Raw genomic sequence first — 17,532 nt, 5'->3', positions numbered from 1 at the left:
TGGGGCCGAACCCAGGTTCAGCAGTGAGTTTAGCCAAGCAAATCCCGGTACTACCGGCCCTTTCGGCAACAGTCCGCGGAGTGCAGACTGAGGTCTCACCCGAAGTAGTATGGGAGGGTGCTGAAACCAGGTTTCCACACCGTGGGGATGTCTGATATGGGCAATAGGTACGTGATTCAACCTTCGCGCTTACTAGATTACTCGCACCAGTGGGCTCCTTGCATATTATGGGACTGTCTTCGCGCAGATCCAGCCACAATGTGACCAATATTAATTACCCAAGTATTCATTAGATAGGTTTTTTTCATTAATTACTTAGAAAGTTTTCATACATAAACATACATACAAGTGCGCACATATAGATAAACAGATACCATTAACACCGAACATCAAAATATAGATCTATGAAACAGATGCATAATATGTCGAATCAACTTAGCTTTATTATTGATCCTTTTCAAGTTTAGTTCAATACAGGACCAACTCCGCCCTACACACTCAGCTACAGGGGTCCGCACACTTAGTTACAGACTCTACTAGGCCTCTGCGCACTCAGCTACAGAGCCTTTACCTACTACTATGACCCAATACCTTCAGATCCACTTCTATCCTCTAACCATGCCTTTGCATCTATCTATTACTTTCCAAAAACTCTGAACTGTCTTTACACTTAGAGCCTCACTCTATTTATACAATCCCATGGTCCGCGGACCATGGGTAGGCCGACACAATTTACATTCAATTTCATTATTTTAGGGTGGACAACCCTATGACTCATCCTAGACTCTCGCGCTCCGCACCCACATTTCGTGGAGTCTTTACATTACATTGACCAAAACTCAGGCTTTAAGCCCCAAAAACATGCTATGGGGGGATTTGTTGCCCAACAGGCCCCCAACACAATCATCGTGACTTGTCCCGAGTCACTCTGCTGGTGCGACGATCTTTGCGCGAAGTCCATCCACCTGTGCCTGTGCGGCGCGAAGGTCCGCAACGCCCCGTTCTGCCATCGGCTGGATCTGCTGCATTTCTGCTTCTGAATCATCTGCGTCTGACTTGATTCTCTTCCTTGGTGCCGGCTTCTAGTACTTGTGTTTATAGTCCCGCACCCTTGTCCAGCTTCTCGGGTCACGAAGACTGTGCGTTGGTCGGTTAGTCAAACAGTCGGCCCACCCATGTAGGGCTTCAGGCGACTACCATTTACCTTTCCTGGGAAGGGTTCTCCATTAAGTTTGACCAGCTGGACCACGCCTCTGTCTGTGACCTCGTTTACCACATATGGTCCTAGCCAGTGCATTCTGAATTTTCCGGTAAATTTTATGAACTTGCTGTCATACAATAGCACTAAATCGTTTACCTTGAAAGTGCGTAACCTCATATGGTGGTCGTGCCAGGCTTTCTCCCATTTTTTTTGTACCTGCTAATGGAATCTCTCCAAAAGTCGTTGTTCCTCGAGTTCTTCTAAGTGCGCGAGCCTCTCTTCCAAGGCTTTGCAGTCTGACATGCCTATAAGTGCTACGATTCGCAAACTAGGGATGATATATTCCATCGGCATGACAGCTTCCGTGCCATAAACTAACCTGAAAGGTGTCTGACCCGTCAATTTTTTGCACGTGGTTTTGTATGCCCATAATACGGCAGGTATCTGTAGGTCCCAGTTGTTTCACTGCGCATTACATACTTTGGTCAGCGCAGTCTCCAGAATTTTGTTGAATGCTTCTATTGTCCCATTATCTTACGGATGGTACGGTGTAATTTGCTGATGATACACCTAGAACTCCTTAGTGAGTGCGCTGATGGTTTCATTTAGGAAGTGTGTTCCGCGATCACTCATCAAGATTTTCGGGCAACCAAACCATGTCAACATGTTGTCGAACAAAAATTTCGCAGTTGTAGCGGTCGTGCAGTCCTTAACTAGTTGTGCTTCCGCCCATCGAGTCAGGTACTCTGTCACGTGATGATGTAGCGCACACCCGTCTTTCCTTGAGGTTTGATCGGTCCCACAAAGTCGATTTCCCAATTTTCAAATGGTTGCAGCGTCATCTATGGATTGAGTGGCATCTCATCCCTTCGTAATGGTTTTCCAGTCCTTTGACATATGTCGCAGGCCCGACAGTGTGCTTTTGAATCTTGATGCAAGGTTGGCCACCATAGCCCATCGCGAAGAATATTCTTTGTAGTCGTGCGTCCTGCATAGTGTCCTATTGCAGCCCCCCATGTGCTTCCACGAGGATCTGTCCTCATTCAAATTCAGGTACATATCTTTGCAATATCTCATTGTTTCCCATTTTGTAGAGGTGCCCCGCGATGATAGAAAAGTCCGTCGCGCGTACCACCAATTCCTTCTTCTGCTGGACTGAATATTCCTTCGGCATAGTCCCTGTGGTTAAAAAATGAATTATATCTTCGAAGTGGTCGTCCGTGATGTGCACTGTAAAGAGTTGTGCATCCGGTAGTCCCTCCTCCAAATTTGTTGGCTCCTCGCCTGTCTCAATTCGTGATAAGTGATCTGGTCCTGCATTTAGGTGTCCCAGCTTTACGATGACCTCAAAGTCATATTCTTGAAACAGTAAAATCCATCTGCATATACGCCCCCCCCAACACAAGCTTGTTCACCAGGTATTTCAACATGGAATGATTGGTATACATCTTGAAGTGCCTGCCAAGTAAATAGTGTCGGTATTTTTGGAGCACGTACACCATTGCCAACCCTTCGCACTCAGTAGTAGAGTAGTTCTTTTCGGCTTTGGACAGCCACCGACTCATGATCACAATCGGGTGATCCACTCCTTCCACGCCTTCCTGCGTAAGTACATCTCCCAGCACAATACACGATGCATCAATATGTACATGAAATTATACGTCCCATTTTGGGAAGACCAGGATGGGAGCGGATGCCAGTTTCTCCTTGAGAACATCCAAACTTTTCATACAATCATCATTACAACAATATGTAGCATTCTTTTTCAATATTTTTTTCCATTGGCGCTATTATTTGTGCATATATCTTGATAAACTTTCTATAGTAACCAGTGTGCCCCAAAGTAGTGCGTAGTTGTTTGACACTTCGCAACGCTTCCAGATTGAGAATAACAGCAATCTTCATAGGGTCCACCATCAGGCCTTGTTTGTAGACCACATGGCTGAGCAGGTTTCCAAAGGGAACGAGGAAGGTGCACTTTTTAAGATTCAGCGTAATCTGGTGTTGTCGGCAAGTATCCAACATCAAACGTAAGCTTGCTATATGGTGTTTAACTAACCCAAATACAATCCAATCATCCAGATAGACCTCCAAGAATTTATGGATATATTCCTTGAATGCAGCCACCACTATGCGCGAAAATATTGCTGGCGCTTTCTTCAGTCCAAAGGGAATAATGGTATATTGAAAGCAGCCCCATTCGGTTGTCTTGCTCCTATCTTTCGACCCGATCTTGATCTGATGGTACCATGAGAATCCATCTGTGAATGAGTAAGCTTCCTTACCGCCAACATTCTTGAATACTTCATCTGTAAACAATGTCAGGAATGGATCGTGAACACAGGCATCATTAAGCTTCCTAAGGTCCACGCATATTCTAATTTTTCCCTTCTGTTTTTTCTCTTGTACTACCATAGGACTCACCCAATCTGATTCTTCCACTGGTTAAATAATTCTGGCTGCGATAATTTTGTCTAATTCAATGTGAACCTTTTATTTATACTTTGGATTCAAATGGTAAGGTCGTTGCTTAATTGGCTTCACGTCCGGTTTCAGAGTGATCTTCATCATCCCTAAGTCGCCAATGATCCCCTTTAAGTCCGTGATTTTGGTCGAGAACAAATCTTGATATTCACAGAGTAACTCGGCGACCTTATCTACCGTAGCATCGTCCCAATAGTCCCCAAGCATCACGTACTTCGGCTCCATGTCTATGCCAATGTTTACCTGCTTTGTTTTTAGTGGTGCAGTGATGTCAGGATCCTCAATTGATGGTCCTCAAACCTCGTGACAGCCTTCAGTTTCTGGAATATTAATATTTCGGGGGTCGTCATCATCCTCCTCTACTTGCACGTTATAACATTCTAGGGCACTGCTTAACTGGGTTGCCCATGCTGGTTGAAGTACTTCCAGTGGTTCCTATGGTATTTTGAAGATGGCGGCTTTTACTGCTTGCAACGCGTCGTCAACAATATCCGACCATCGATCTTCAAATGTGAATGTTAACAAAAATCCCTTGCTTAAGACATCCCATTCACATGTACCATGTCGAAGTTCCGTCTCAGTATACCAATTAATGGGTATGACATCCAGGGTATGGTATAATAAATGTATCCATTCAGGATGTGGTTCTTCCCCATAGGCCTTTGTCCATTTCATGAGGTGTGTGCGCGGGTTATCTCATCCGTCGTATTTATCTTCTATCCGTAGTTGTGGTTTCCCAAATCATAGGCGTATCATCCTTTTACATCCATGCCAATTCTTAAAATTTCCTTGATGTGTTCCCCACCAGCATGTAGGTGTTGTGCGCAACGCCCACTTCAACACATCAAATCGATGTTGTTCCGGTACTGTGCTTTCAAACTTGCTCAAGAATTCATCCACCATTGTCAATCCATCATATGTTGGCAAATCTCGGGCCTGTGTTGTTACGCAACGTAGTGATCTAATCATCATGTTGCAATTCAGCATTGTCACTTCGTTCAACCGATTGTGCCAATGCTCGACTTCTTCGTCTGAATCTGAGGTGCAGGAACTTGCGCACTCCCACGAGATCCTTCCATCTGCAATTGGATTCACCCAATCCTAATCTCGCGCAGTTATCTTGTAAATACAATCCAGCTCATCGTTGCTTCCATCGTCGCGCACAGGTTCAGTGTAGCGTGCTCCTTCGGCTGGGTCTAGCGGGACTACTACGCGTAGGGACTTTTTCTCGAATATCATCTTCCGCTTCTTCAGGTTGATGACTCCATTCATATCAGTGGCCCAGTCTATTCCTAGCAACGCGGGATAAGGATTGTTGTCATCGACAATCTCTATTACTTCAAAGTTCGTCTGTGTGCTCGTGCCTTCGATATCAACTGTTACCCCTTGCAACCTCCCCATGGGAAAAATCTTTTGTTGGTTCACCATTCATAATTGAATAGGGGACCACTGCAACACGAGCCTGCCCATGCGTTCCCATGTTTGCTTCGGTAACACATTCGTGTCCGATCCCATATCTAGGATGACCTGATCCATTTCGTACTCACCAATCTGTGTTGTTAATCTCATTTCCCTCCTAGTGCACAATGCATGCTTTACTAGTTTCCGGACTACTCGCGGTTCCCCTGACCCTGCGCACATGGTGATCAACTCTTATAGTCCCTTAATTGCCTTATTGTCATGCAACAGTTTCATGCATGTCTCCAAAAAGGTAGTGAGCATGGAAGGATCCATTCCTATCTCTAGTTGATCCTTACTACCTGAAGTGGAGGCCTCCATGAAGCTCTTCTTAGCTTCCATGAACGTCGCGTTTGCGCGTTCTAAGTCAAACTCAAGTTCCTTTGTGGGAGCCTTACGAACCCATGTATCGTCCTCAGGTACTTCTCCTTATTTTCCCCTTTGGTTGCATTGCTTCTAAGCATCGTGTTCACATTTGGGTCTTCTTCACGTGGTTCAAACCTCATCATTTGGATATTTTGAGTCGGAGGAGGCTGGAGTACCCCTTTCTCATGCATCTGTGCGATCAACGTAGGACAATCTATCATTTCATGATCAAACTGAGCATAGTATGAACAGGATATTCTCGTTGGGTTGGTACAATCATGGGCGTAGTGCCCTGGTCCTCCGCAATTGTAACAAATTAACTGTCTGCAGCCCCTTCCTGGTCCCATTCCTCCTCGTCCTCGACCTCGCCCCTAAAATCTAGTGTGCGCCATCCCCGCAGCTGGGTCGAGGGCTCATGTTTCTGTCTGCATCCTATAGGCTGGGGTCCGATCCATCATTAACTCGTAACTGCGACAAGTGTGCTCGTCGTGGCCTACTAACCTACAGAAATTACAAAACAACTGTTGGGGAGTCTGTGTATACTTCTGCAACAAATGACAATTATCCGTCATGTGTTTTCCTCCTATCTGACAGATCGCACACCATAACGTGGGTGTCGCACTTGGCCCTACCTGTGCCTCTGGTCTCAACGGAATTGGCCCCCCTCCTGCCAAGTAGTTTGCGAATACTAGACAGTGGTCCTTGTCATGGCCTTGGCCTTTGCATTTTACACACCATACTTCCTCGCGCACCTTTGGCCGTGGTGCCCTATCCTACTTCAAGCTCTACATTTCTAGGCAGAGATTTTGTAGTTGCACGTGGATTTGTTGAACTCCCAACCCAGGATCTTGTATTGGGGTCTCATGCAACCTCATCGCCATTTCCAACGCTTTGGCCTAGGTGGAAAGTTTCTGTTGTGACAGCGTCGTCCTCAAGTGTGGTGTCAGGGATGCCACAAACCATGTGCGATGTTGTGCATCAGTGAGCGTCATTTTAGCCTAGCGGATCGTACTCTTTAGCTGTTGATCTAGATCCCAGGGGGTCTCGCCTAGAAGCATCACAATCTCTTTAAACCCGATGATTGATTATGTCTCTAATTTCGGCCGACTAAATTCTTTGTTCAATTCATTTTGGATCTCTGCTATCCGTGTGTTTGGGTGGTCATTAGAGTGCTTGATATACCATGTCAACATGCAATCCTGCAGCACGCTCACCGATGTAGCCTTCTTAATGTTATCGTCTGTGATCCCTTGTGCTTCCCACACTGCTCTTACCACGAACCAGAACTGATCCGGATCCTCATTCCCTACTCCTCTGAATATGGGTAGCTTAATCACGCTCACCATGTTGAACTACGGTGTTGGTGGAGGTGGAGTGGAGATGGAGGTGAGGGAGGTGAAGTGGGTGGTGGCGTGGGTGGAGGTGGTAACTGCGGAATGCGCTACCTTATCAAGCTGACCACACTTCTCAGAGAGACCCAAGTGAGCTCTTCCTCACTTTCTCGCGAAGGTTAAATTAACGGGTTGTTTGCTAATTCCCAGCTACCTTTGTAGATCTTTCCGCTCTGCTTCATCCCAAACATTAATGTATTTGCATAACCCGTTTTTCACATAACAACATCTTAATCCAGGTATTCAAATATTTAATATACTTACATTGCATTCCCTTGAGAAAACATCATTCTGCCTCGCTGTAGCTCACGGCCGTGTCCACTGCAAACTCAGTGATAAGTCCCCCTATTATCCGGTCGAGCCAATGGTCCACAACTCGTGCAATCTTGTCTTTTGATGCCTTTAGTTTGTGCACTAATTCCGAAGTCCACACTATCAGTTGGTTGAGCTTACACCTTCCCTGGCTGTCGGCTAATCTCGCAATCCACTCATAGAGTTCAGAGGGAAAGGATGCAAAGAAAATCTCGTGGATTTACATAATGATCCAGCCACCTTTTCTCAGATACCTGCGGAGTTCTATTTTCCTGTGTCACGAACTCGTGAATCTTCTTGTCCAACCACTCTTCAATTTCCTTCCTTGTTGGGCTCTAGTGGCACGACATCAGACATCCCTTAGGCAGATCTCGGTCCTAGCAACGGAACCATTTGTTGGCTACATGGGTTCATATCCAGGTTCAGCAGTGAGTTTAGCCAAGCAAATCCCGGTACTACTGGTCATTTCGGCAACAATCCGCAGAGCGCGGACTGAGGTCTCACCCGAAGTAGCATGGGAGGGTGTTGGAACCAGGTTTTCACACCATGGGGATGTTTGATATGGGTGATAGGTACATGATTCAACCTTCACGCTTACTAGATTATGCGTACCAGCAGACTCCTTACGTCTTGTGGGACTGCCTTTGCGCAAATCTAGCCGCAATGCAACCAATATTAATTACCCAAGTCTTCCTTAGTTAGGTTCTGTTCGTTAATTACTTAGAAAGTTTTCATACATAAACATACATACAAGTGTGCGCATATAGATGAACAGATACCATTAACGTCAAACATCAAAATATAGAGCTATGAAACAGATGCACAATATGCCGAATCAACTTAGCTTTATTAGTGATCCTTTTCAAGTTTAGTTCAATACAGACTTGACTCTGCCCTATGCACTCAGCTGCAGGGGTCCGCACTCTGCGCACTTAGTTGCAGAGCCTTTACCTACTACTATGACCCAATATCTTTAGATCCACTTCTATCCTCTAACCATGCCTTCGCATCTATCTATTACTTTCCAAAAACTCTGAACTGTCTTTACACTTAGATCCTCGCTCTATTTATATAATCCCATGGTCCGCAGACCATGGATAGGTCGACACAATTTACATTAAATTTCATTATTTTAGGTCGGACAACCCTATGACTCATCCTAGACTCTCGCGCTCCGTGCCTGCATTTTGTGGAGTCTTTACATTACGTTGACCAAAACTCGGGCTTTAAGCCCCAAAAACATGTTATGGGGGGATCCGCTAGCCAACATCCATCCATTCCTAGATGTTCAATTAGAAGAATATTTTGACTTAGGTAATCTATTTGTTGAAGATGTAAATTCTGATCAAATCAGTGATGTAGATGGATATCATCATGATAGTAGTGATCTTATTGAAATTACTGATGGTAGCTCCACACACCATGCATGATCTGACTCAATTTTCAAAACACAATTCTATAATTCTTTCGTAACTCATTAGCAATTTAAAGAACTTAAACTTCCGTTGATGGTTACATCAAGTTATCGCAACTCTGGTAAGTCCCGGAACCAAGTTAGACCTAGAGTTTCTAGCAAAATTCTTTCCGTGGCATAGTTTCACGAGATGTAAATTCCTTCTTGAAAGTTGTGTGGCATTTCAGATATGGTTTTTCTAACTTTCAAGGTTTGGTTCCTGATCGTATTGAAATTCATTTTTTAGTTGAGTTATCTTCATGAAAAACTCTTGTATCAAGCTTAGGTTTGGAATGCATACCTTTCATTATGAAGATTATCATTGGACGAAGGATTCATGTCTATCATATGCTTTTGAAAATAGTTAGCTCCTAATATTTCTTGTGAATATTTTAATGCTAATCATTTTCTTCATGGCACCGAATGTCCTCTTGAGTATAAGTGAGTGCTTGTGTTATTTGTTGAAACAAGTTCATATTTTTCATCCATAATTGACTGGTTTCATCTGTTTTCCATATTGAAATTCATTTTTAATGATTATGATTCCAGTCCAGTTTGTTGCCAATTTCAAGTAGACGTTTGCCACATTCAACATACGAGGAAGATAATTCTTTCATTCAAAGTATTTGTATATCTATTCAAAGTGATCTACCTTTGATGTCTCCTAATCGAGAATCGTATGCCTTAATCAGTCCATCTGATCATGGTCCCTGTTCTCACAATTGTCATTCGATTGATCATTTTCCCACTGGTGTACGTAATGATGGTTGTTTCACATCAACTGATATTTATGTTTTATCATATCAATATAAAAAACCTGTCAAATAGTTGAGTCAATTCAACCTTCATTGATAGTTATGTCAGGACCTCACTATCCTGACAAACTTTCTAAATATGATCAAATTTATTTTCCGTCTCAAGATTCTTATCATGATCCCACACTCAGTATTTGAAAATTATTTCTCTCAAGAGTTTCAGGATTTTCAACAGGAAAGTTTTGAGTTTCATGATCCAATCTATCACCAGTTAGAAGCATGTTACTTACCAAGTCCATTTTCTAAAAGAAAGTTTCGATCTCTATTGATGTTTTCTAAGAAAGATAATATGAGTATAAGTACATCCATAGGGATCCATCAAGGTTTGTTTTATTATGGTTTTCATCAAGAAGGGACGGTGGGAAGTTGGGTAAAGTCATGTGATATTACACATCTATCTTCCCTTAAGAAAGGACTTCAATGTTTTATGCAAGATTTTAAATTTCTTATCTTCTATGTTGCACATTATTATATATTGGTTTTAATTGCTTTTATATTTTTGTTTGTAGGTCAGGACCAATTATGATGGCTTCATTGGAAATATCATTACAATTAGCCCTAAATTTCTAGCTAGTTAGGTTAGGAGTAGGATTAGTTGCATTTAGTTTCCTTTGCATTGCATCCACCTTCTTTCTTGCTCTCCATCTAGTCTTTGCATTTGTTTTGTTTTCGTATGTCGCATTCAATTCAACCTCCATTTGTTGTGTTCTTTTGATCTTGTTTCGTGGTTTTGTTATGTCTTTTATTTCATGCTTTGTTTAATAAGACTTTGCACGAAAGATTCTCATGTTTGAATCAAAAGACAATGTGGCAAAACTTGAAAAGGGAAATTGTGATGACGAACAATGTTTGGCTAATCTGTTACCTCTTCTCTATCTTGGGTTTACATATCTTTAAAGTCAATGATGTCTGAATGAAAAATATGATCCATTCAAATGGAAAGCCTTTGGTCAAACTATAAATCCTATATCTATTCTAGGATCCTCATTCCTCAACTCGACATTGTAAGTAAATAGTGTTTTCTCTTGTTGATCCAATCGAGTAGAGAAAGGTAAGGGGAAAATCAATTAGTAAGCAAACCAATATAGAGGTCTATATTACCTTCTCTAAAGGAACAACCTCTCATTCTCTCAATAAGTCGGGATCCCTCTTCCAAATGTGAAATAAATAAGTGTCGAAGAAAAGTTCTATAAATAAAATAAATAAAGGGTGAAAGAAGAGAAAGGCTTCATGCGTAGAGAGGTGAAACAAGTAACTTCGTCAATGTATTGTTCAGGCTCACTAGAAGTCAAGCAATGCTTGTGTCCCTGTAATGACTCCACCAAGGTACTTTTTAGGTCTGTTGGAAGCAAAGCAACAAAAGAGATGAAAACTCATACTCTGATTATCTTAAACTCGCGGTTATATATTACCCTTTCCTAGATCAAAACAATGTGAGTTAGCAAGTCTTGATATGTGTTTAACCGAATAAGGGAATGGATGGGACTATATCTCTAACTGGGTTAAGTAGGGAAGCCAAGGTAATCTGCAAGATGAATCAATACTTCCTCAAAGAATGATACCTTTCACTTAGAGAATTAAACCTAAACAGAGAAGTCGGAGTTGTATCAGTGTGTCACCAAGTTTTGATGATGCAATCAGCACCCCCTAGGATCTTACAATCTGTTTTTCCATAATCCCTTCATGGTTTATTGATGTTTTTAATATGTTTAAGTCTTCCTCTCAGGTTCTACTTTTCAAATTCACTTGCTCACAAATACACAATCTTGGTTGAAGTCATGAGTGCAATTACTTGATGAAATCTTAAACAAGCATAGCACTGTCCATAAAGACAGTTCCTGAGTGATGTTCAGCTCATCGACAGTTATTGCACACTTTCGTTGATAGTCTCCCTCACCTTGGTTGCATTTGTACTTCTATTTTGGTGAGTTTTCCCAACTGTCATCTTTTACACACTTTCACTTCCACAAGTGTCGCTTTCACATTCATGGTTGTTGTTTTGACTTGATTTCACTTTAATAAGTTGCATTTTCATGTTATTTTCACTCTGGCATGTGTCGCTTCCAAGTTCATTCAAATTTTGAAAGTGTCATCTTCAATATTTCCTCCTATCGCAGGTGTCGCTTTTGTCGTTTTCACTCCTACATGTGTTTCACCTTTACGCATCACCAAAGCTAGTTCTAGCGCACACTTTTACATTAGATGGTCTTAATTATCATTAGAATAATCACTAGATACATTCCTATATCTTAGCGCACCTTTTGGTCTCAGTCGACACTTTTTTCATAACTTGTGTTCTAAGTGTTGTAATGTGTTGTTTCAACTGTCGCACTTAGAAATAGGTGTCACTTTGTTGTTGTTTTAAGGTGTGAGCGTTGTTCATGAGTCTTTTGCATTTTTTTTGGCTTGTATTAATGAAATTTATGTGTGTGTTCCATGTTTGAGTCATGTTAGGATGCATTTCTTCCTCCCACTCTATTGGTCCCACACTTAACCATTTTTGGGAGCTCTTCTTGGTCCTCTTGCTCAGTACAAGTTGTATATGCATTAGCCCTTTTATTAGGTGATGAGCGTAGCTTATTCATGAGCATAGTTGATGTATCTTTTCCTCCCATACTTGTGCAATAATAATTTTCTAAGGTCCCCTCCCTCTCATAGTGCATTTGTACTTCTTAGGATAAGTGACCTAGCCTTTTGCTGCCTCCCTTAGTGAAAAGCGCTTTCCAGATGAACAAGAAGCCAATGTTGGAGACAAATGTGCCCTCCCAAACCTAAGAACACTCCAAACCCACACTAAGAGCACTTCAAAAGAACAATTACCATTTTAGCACACTTCAAAAGAACAAGGACCTTCTCTCCCTTCAAAATCGCACTTCAGAACAACAAAATGTACTTCAGAACAACAAAGTGCACTTCAGAACAACAACACGCACTTCGGAACAACGAAGCACACTTAAAAACAACAAAATGAACTTTGGAATAACAAGGATCCTCTATCTCTTTAAAAGTGCATGGCACAGTCATGAAGCCTGAAGCCTTCATCCTTCCCTCTTCCCTCAGTGCGCATGGCGCAAACACGAAGCATGAAGCCTTCATCCTTCCCTCTTCCCCTATGCACTCTGTGCCCAAGCCTTTCTTAGACCCTTCCTCTAGAGTTCATGGCATAGTATGGAAGGTTGAACGAGGCCTCCTCTCAACCCTTGAATAGTCATATTGTTCTTTCAAGCCTCCCTCTCTTTTCTTTAGGGCGCATGGCGTAGTATTGAAGCATGAATCCTTCCCACCTTTTCCCTTCAGCTTCCACCACTACACTAGACCAAGGACAGCTCCTCTTCATAGTGTATGGCACATTAAAAATGAATAGTGGAGCCTTCCTAAGCCATTGATGAGTTCTAGTGCGCCCTCCTAATCAAGTCTCCTTCTTTTAACCTTCTCACAGACCTATCATGAGTTGATTATTCCACGAGCTAGGTAATGATAGAATAGATGTTTTTAAGATTAATTTTGCATTGACATGAATTATTTTCATTGGAAGGAGTACCTTCCTAGCATGACAAGGTAATTATCAAATTAGATAGAAAGGATAAAGCATAAAGAAATACCTATGGAGAAAACGATCAAAAGAGATATATCATGGGGACATGAAGTAGATCATAGACCGAGACAGAAAAAAGACATTGCATGATGACTGAAAGGATTCTGATATTGATCAAAGGCCCTTTGGAGGGTGAAGGAGAATAACAAAGTGGATCTTTCATGAAGATGAAGCATAGCTCATATCTACCATCAAGAATTCAAGATGATGCAGCGTGCAAGACAACTTGGCATTGCCACTTTATCATGAAGCCCATGTCATCATTTTCAAGTTATAACTTGTACACGTGTCGTCATAATATTCAATGTGTTTCCATGTGTAATGATTCATCATCATGTGGAATGCAATGATCTCTCAAGAAAGGAAAAAATGTAATGTGTGGAAGTCCAAGAGTCATATTTGGAACATGAATAGTCACATAATCATATATGTCCAAAAGTCACATTGAGAAGTCCAAAGGTCATTTAGAAGTTCAAGAGTTATTTAGAAGTTCAAATTAAATATTAGAAGTCCAAGAGTCATGAGGGTAAACCAAGAGTTAAGGGGAGATGAAAGGTCATTCCTCTTGTTATAAAAGCAACCTCATAACTCAAGCAAAATGCTTTTGGAGGCTTAAGCTTTGGAGAGCTAGTATTGGCTTCTCTACGTTGCATAGGAGAAAAAACTATTCTTTGTAGAAGAAATAAGTGACTTAATGTTCCACTATTGGAACTAGTGCCTCATCATTGTAACTGTGTACTTGTATCTTTCACCTAATTGAAACTTAATGAGCCAACACATTTTCATGCATGTATCCTGAATGTTTTAGGACTATTCTTGGAATGTTTACGGTAAATGTTGTGTCCATATGTAATGGACAAATTGAATTGTTTAGGTGGATTTCTTACTCATCTTGTTTAACGTGTGTTGTATTCGCTTTAATAATCATTATGTGAACTATTTTTCTAACGAATCTTTTCATGCTCTCGTACGTCTCTCTTAGGTTAGTACTATTACTTCCTTCCAAAGACTCACTCATGTATCTTGCTTGTGAAGGTCTCCTCTTACACATTGTAATCAATGTTTCATAATGTCAACTCACTTTCTTGTTCAAGGTCTATGTATATAATCTATTATTTTATCCGTTGAAACCATGGTGAACCTTTGTATTGTGGTGGTTGGGCCAATACTCCATATGGGGCTCCTAATCCAAACGGTGTGAGGTCTAATTATGACTTCACATCAAGGAGATCCCTTGTATGTTGGCAGTATCCAACACCATCAACAGACTTATTAATAATGTTTCGATAATAGATCGCCTTAAAATTGAATTAACTGAGGAAATTCACGCACCGTGTTCCTGATGTTGAATCAACTGAGGTAGTTTAGGTGTCAAAAGACCTCAAAAATTGTTGTGGTGGAAGAAGTGAAAATTGTTGATAACCTTGAAGTTGGGAATTTTGATGGAATTGTAGTGCTAACCTTAGAATTTGATGCCTTCAAGAATAGAGTTGAAATGTTGCTTGGAGATCCAGTAGAGTTGCACATGTTGTTGCAACTAGACAAAGTAAAGCTTGTTGATAAAGAGGAACTGATAACTATTCCTGATATTAAAGAATGTAGGCCGCTTGAGGGACCTAAAGAAGAATCGGAGCAAAGTTAGAAAATTTAAAGGGAAATGCACACAACTTAAATTGGAAAATCAAGTTTTGACAGAGAGAAATGAGCTCTTGAGGAAGTCTAGAGATCATGTAGTTGCTCAGAACTGGATCTTGGTTAAGAAAGGTAAATTTTGGCATGCTAATGTGGAACATAATATGCATCACTATAAGAAGATGAAATCTAAATATTTTTTGGAAAAGCAAAGGTGGAACCAAGAAAAGCTTAACCTCCTGGTTGAAGCTACAAAAGGAGTTGAGCATGCGGACATGCAATAGTCTAGACGTGGGGGAGTTGACGAGTATCAACTTCGACTCATCGAGAGTATCTATAAAACACCTAATGTGACCCATTTTCCTCCATTTTATATTTCATTTCCCTATACATTGTTATTTTTCCTATCAAACTCATGATTTTAACGAGTCTCGAGTACTAAGGTGATTATGAATTATTTTACGCATTTCTTCACTAATTTGGTCTGTATTTTAGTTTGATCATCTACCTAATTACTTTGGGGCATTGCAACTATTTTGCACAAGTCACAATAAGAATGATCATTGGTTACCAAAACTTGATGGATTGATGCATCAAATCAAAGTTACTGGAAGAGGTCATTAAAGCAGTTGCCAGAAATGAGAATGACCTAACAGTTAGAGTCTAGCTTAGATATTCACAGTCATGATCAGTACAACCAAGGAGATATTGATTTTGTTGTTTAGGATATATTTTATGTACTAGATGATCTTCTTATTTAAAGAGATAATTTTTATATATGTAATGTTAGTTTAATGATTGCATCCTTCTATTGCATTCTTGTAATGAATGATCGCACAGTTATAACAATTGATTCGTGCTTTTTGTCCTGAGATGAGCTTTGTCAAAATTTATATAGCTCTGTAATCGGTTGAACAAGGTTATCCATAATACTATTTTTGATTTATTGATGTGGCTAGTTTATCGTTTTGGAACTCTGTAATCTTTTTGGATGATTTAATATACAAACATAGTTTCTAGTTTCCATTATCATGTAAATCTTATTTCTACCTATAGTGCTCCCAGTCAGGTAGGGCTCCCTGATTTGGGATGCACTTGCAGTTTCGTCGATGTGTGAATACATGAATAATGTAAGTTTATTTCATTTTTGCAAGTTTGTGTTGCAAATTGAATTCCTTTATGTGTAGTTGTATAATTGTGTTATCTCTTAAATATAATTACATTTATACAAATTGGAATTATTTTCTTATGCAGAGTGAGGGAATTGTGTGGAGGAATAGCGATCCATGGATCCATCAGCGATTGTGGACAACTCCAGGACTCATACTGATATTCCTCAAATGATTGGTTTGTTTTTATAATGAACATCTTATGATTTGTTGGATTTGTGACCTAATTGCATAAGCTATCGTACTTGGAAATCCCTCTGATCTTAATGAATATAATATTTTTAAACTTAAATCTTTAATTATGTTTATATGACATGTGAGCGATGAATCCATGTTTTGTAACGATAAATCAATAATAGAATGTTGTAACCTTTAATTGGATATTAAGCAACCAAGTCTACTTATGCATATAGTTTGCAGGAAACTCACAGCTTACGAGCCCTCGGTAGATAATTTAATGAACAACAATTTAAGCAATTAAATTTCCTGTCAATAGACATGAGAGTTTATCCTTTCATGTCCCAACATTGATACAATAAGAGCAACTTGACAAGATACTACTGTAGTAGGGATAACCACTTATGGTTCATCCACGAAAGTTTTGGTCATAGTGTTATTTAGTCCTTTATTGTGATCCTCAGTTTGACCATTACTTGGATTTCAGATTTAGTCATGATTTGATAAAATTGAGAATGGTGGAGTTATTATAAGGTGGCTCAAAAAGTTTGTATTTTCTTGTTTCTTCTTATTTTCCAGTGATAAAACATGCTCTTAATTTTAGTTAGTTGACTTAATTGTTTGACATTAGAGCATACATAATTTTTTTAAGCTTAGTAAACTTAATGATTTGATTCACTAGAGAAATGAATACTGATAGACTCTAACAATGTATAACCAAAACCCTACTTTACTTATCAAATCAGGATCATACACTTTTAGAATGCTATGAATTTTATATGTATTTTTGGTTCCCTATATTGCTAGCCTTTATTTATACATTCACAAATTTATTTATGCAATATTCACAGGCATCTTTAAATTTCATATTAAATACCCTATTCTTGTTAGTTTAATTAGTAAGAAAATGAAACTCTACAAGGACTCTATGCATGACAACTCTATAATAAACTAAGTTAGCTATAGGAATTATTTTCAATAACTAGAAATGAACTACCTATTTTACTACAAAAGTTAATTATAACAAAATGAAATATCTATCCATCATTATTGCAGAAAAGAATTTATAACACGTAAAAATAAAATAATTACTCTTGCAGAAAGAAAGCTACAATAAACATAAATAAACTAAATACTATTGCCGGAAGTAAGCTACAATAAATAGAAATAAGCTACCTCTTTCATTCTTCTGGATTCAAATGTTTTAAGTAATTTCGCAAAAATGAACAAAGTTAACCGAGAACTATAGGTGAGATGAAATATGTCCTAAAATTTGTACATACAATGATTCTTTAAAATAAAACTGAGAAGTCCCTTAAATAAAGAAAATACTTAAACATAAATCAATTAAAATGGTTATGAAAAAAAATTATTTAAAAACTTAAACAAGATAGAAGATCTACATAGTTGTAGAGTGGCCTTTGCTCTATAGTTCATTAGATGATAAGGAATAAAACTCAATTAACATAGCAAATTCTA

This window comes from Pinus tabuliformis, chromosome 8, assembly GCF_031772625.1.
Source record: "Pinus tabuliformis cultivar Carrire ecotype Pingquan chromosome 8, CPIR1, whole genome shotgun sequence".
Lineage (NCBI taxonomy): Eukaryota > Viridiplantae > Streptophyta > Pinopsida > Pinales > Pinaceae > Pinus > Pinus tabuliformis.
This window is presented reverse-complemented; position numbering follows the sequence as displayed.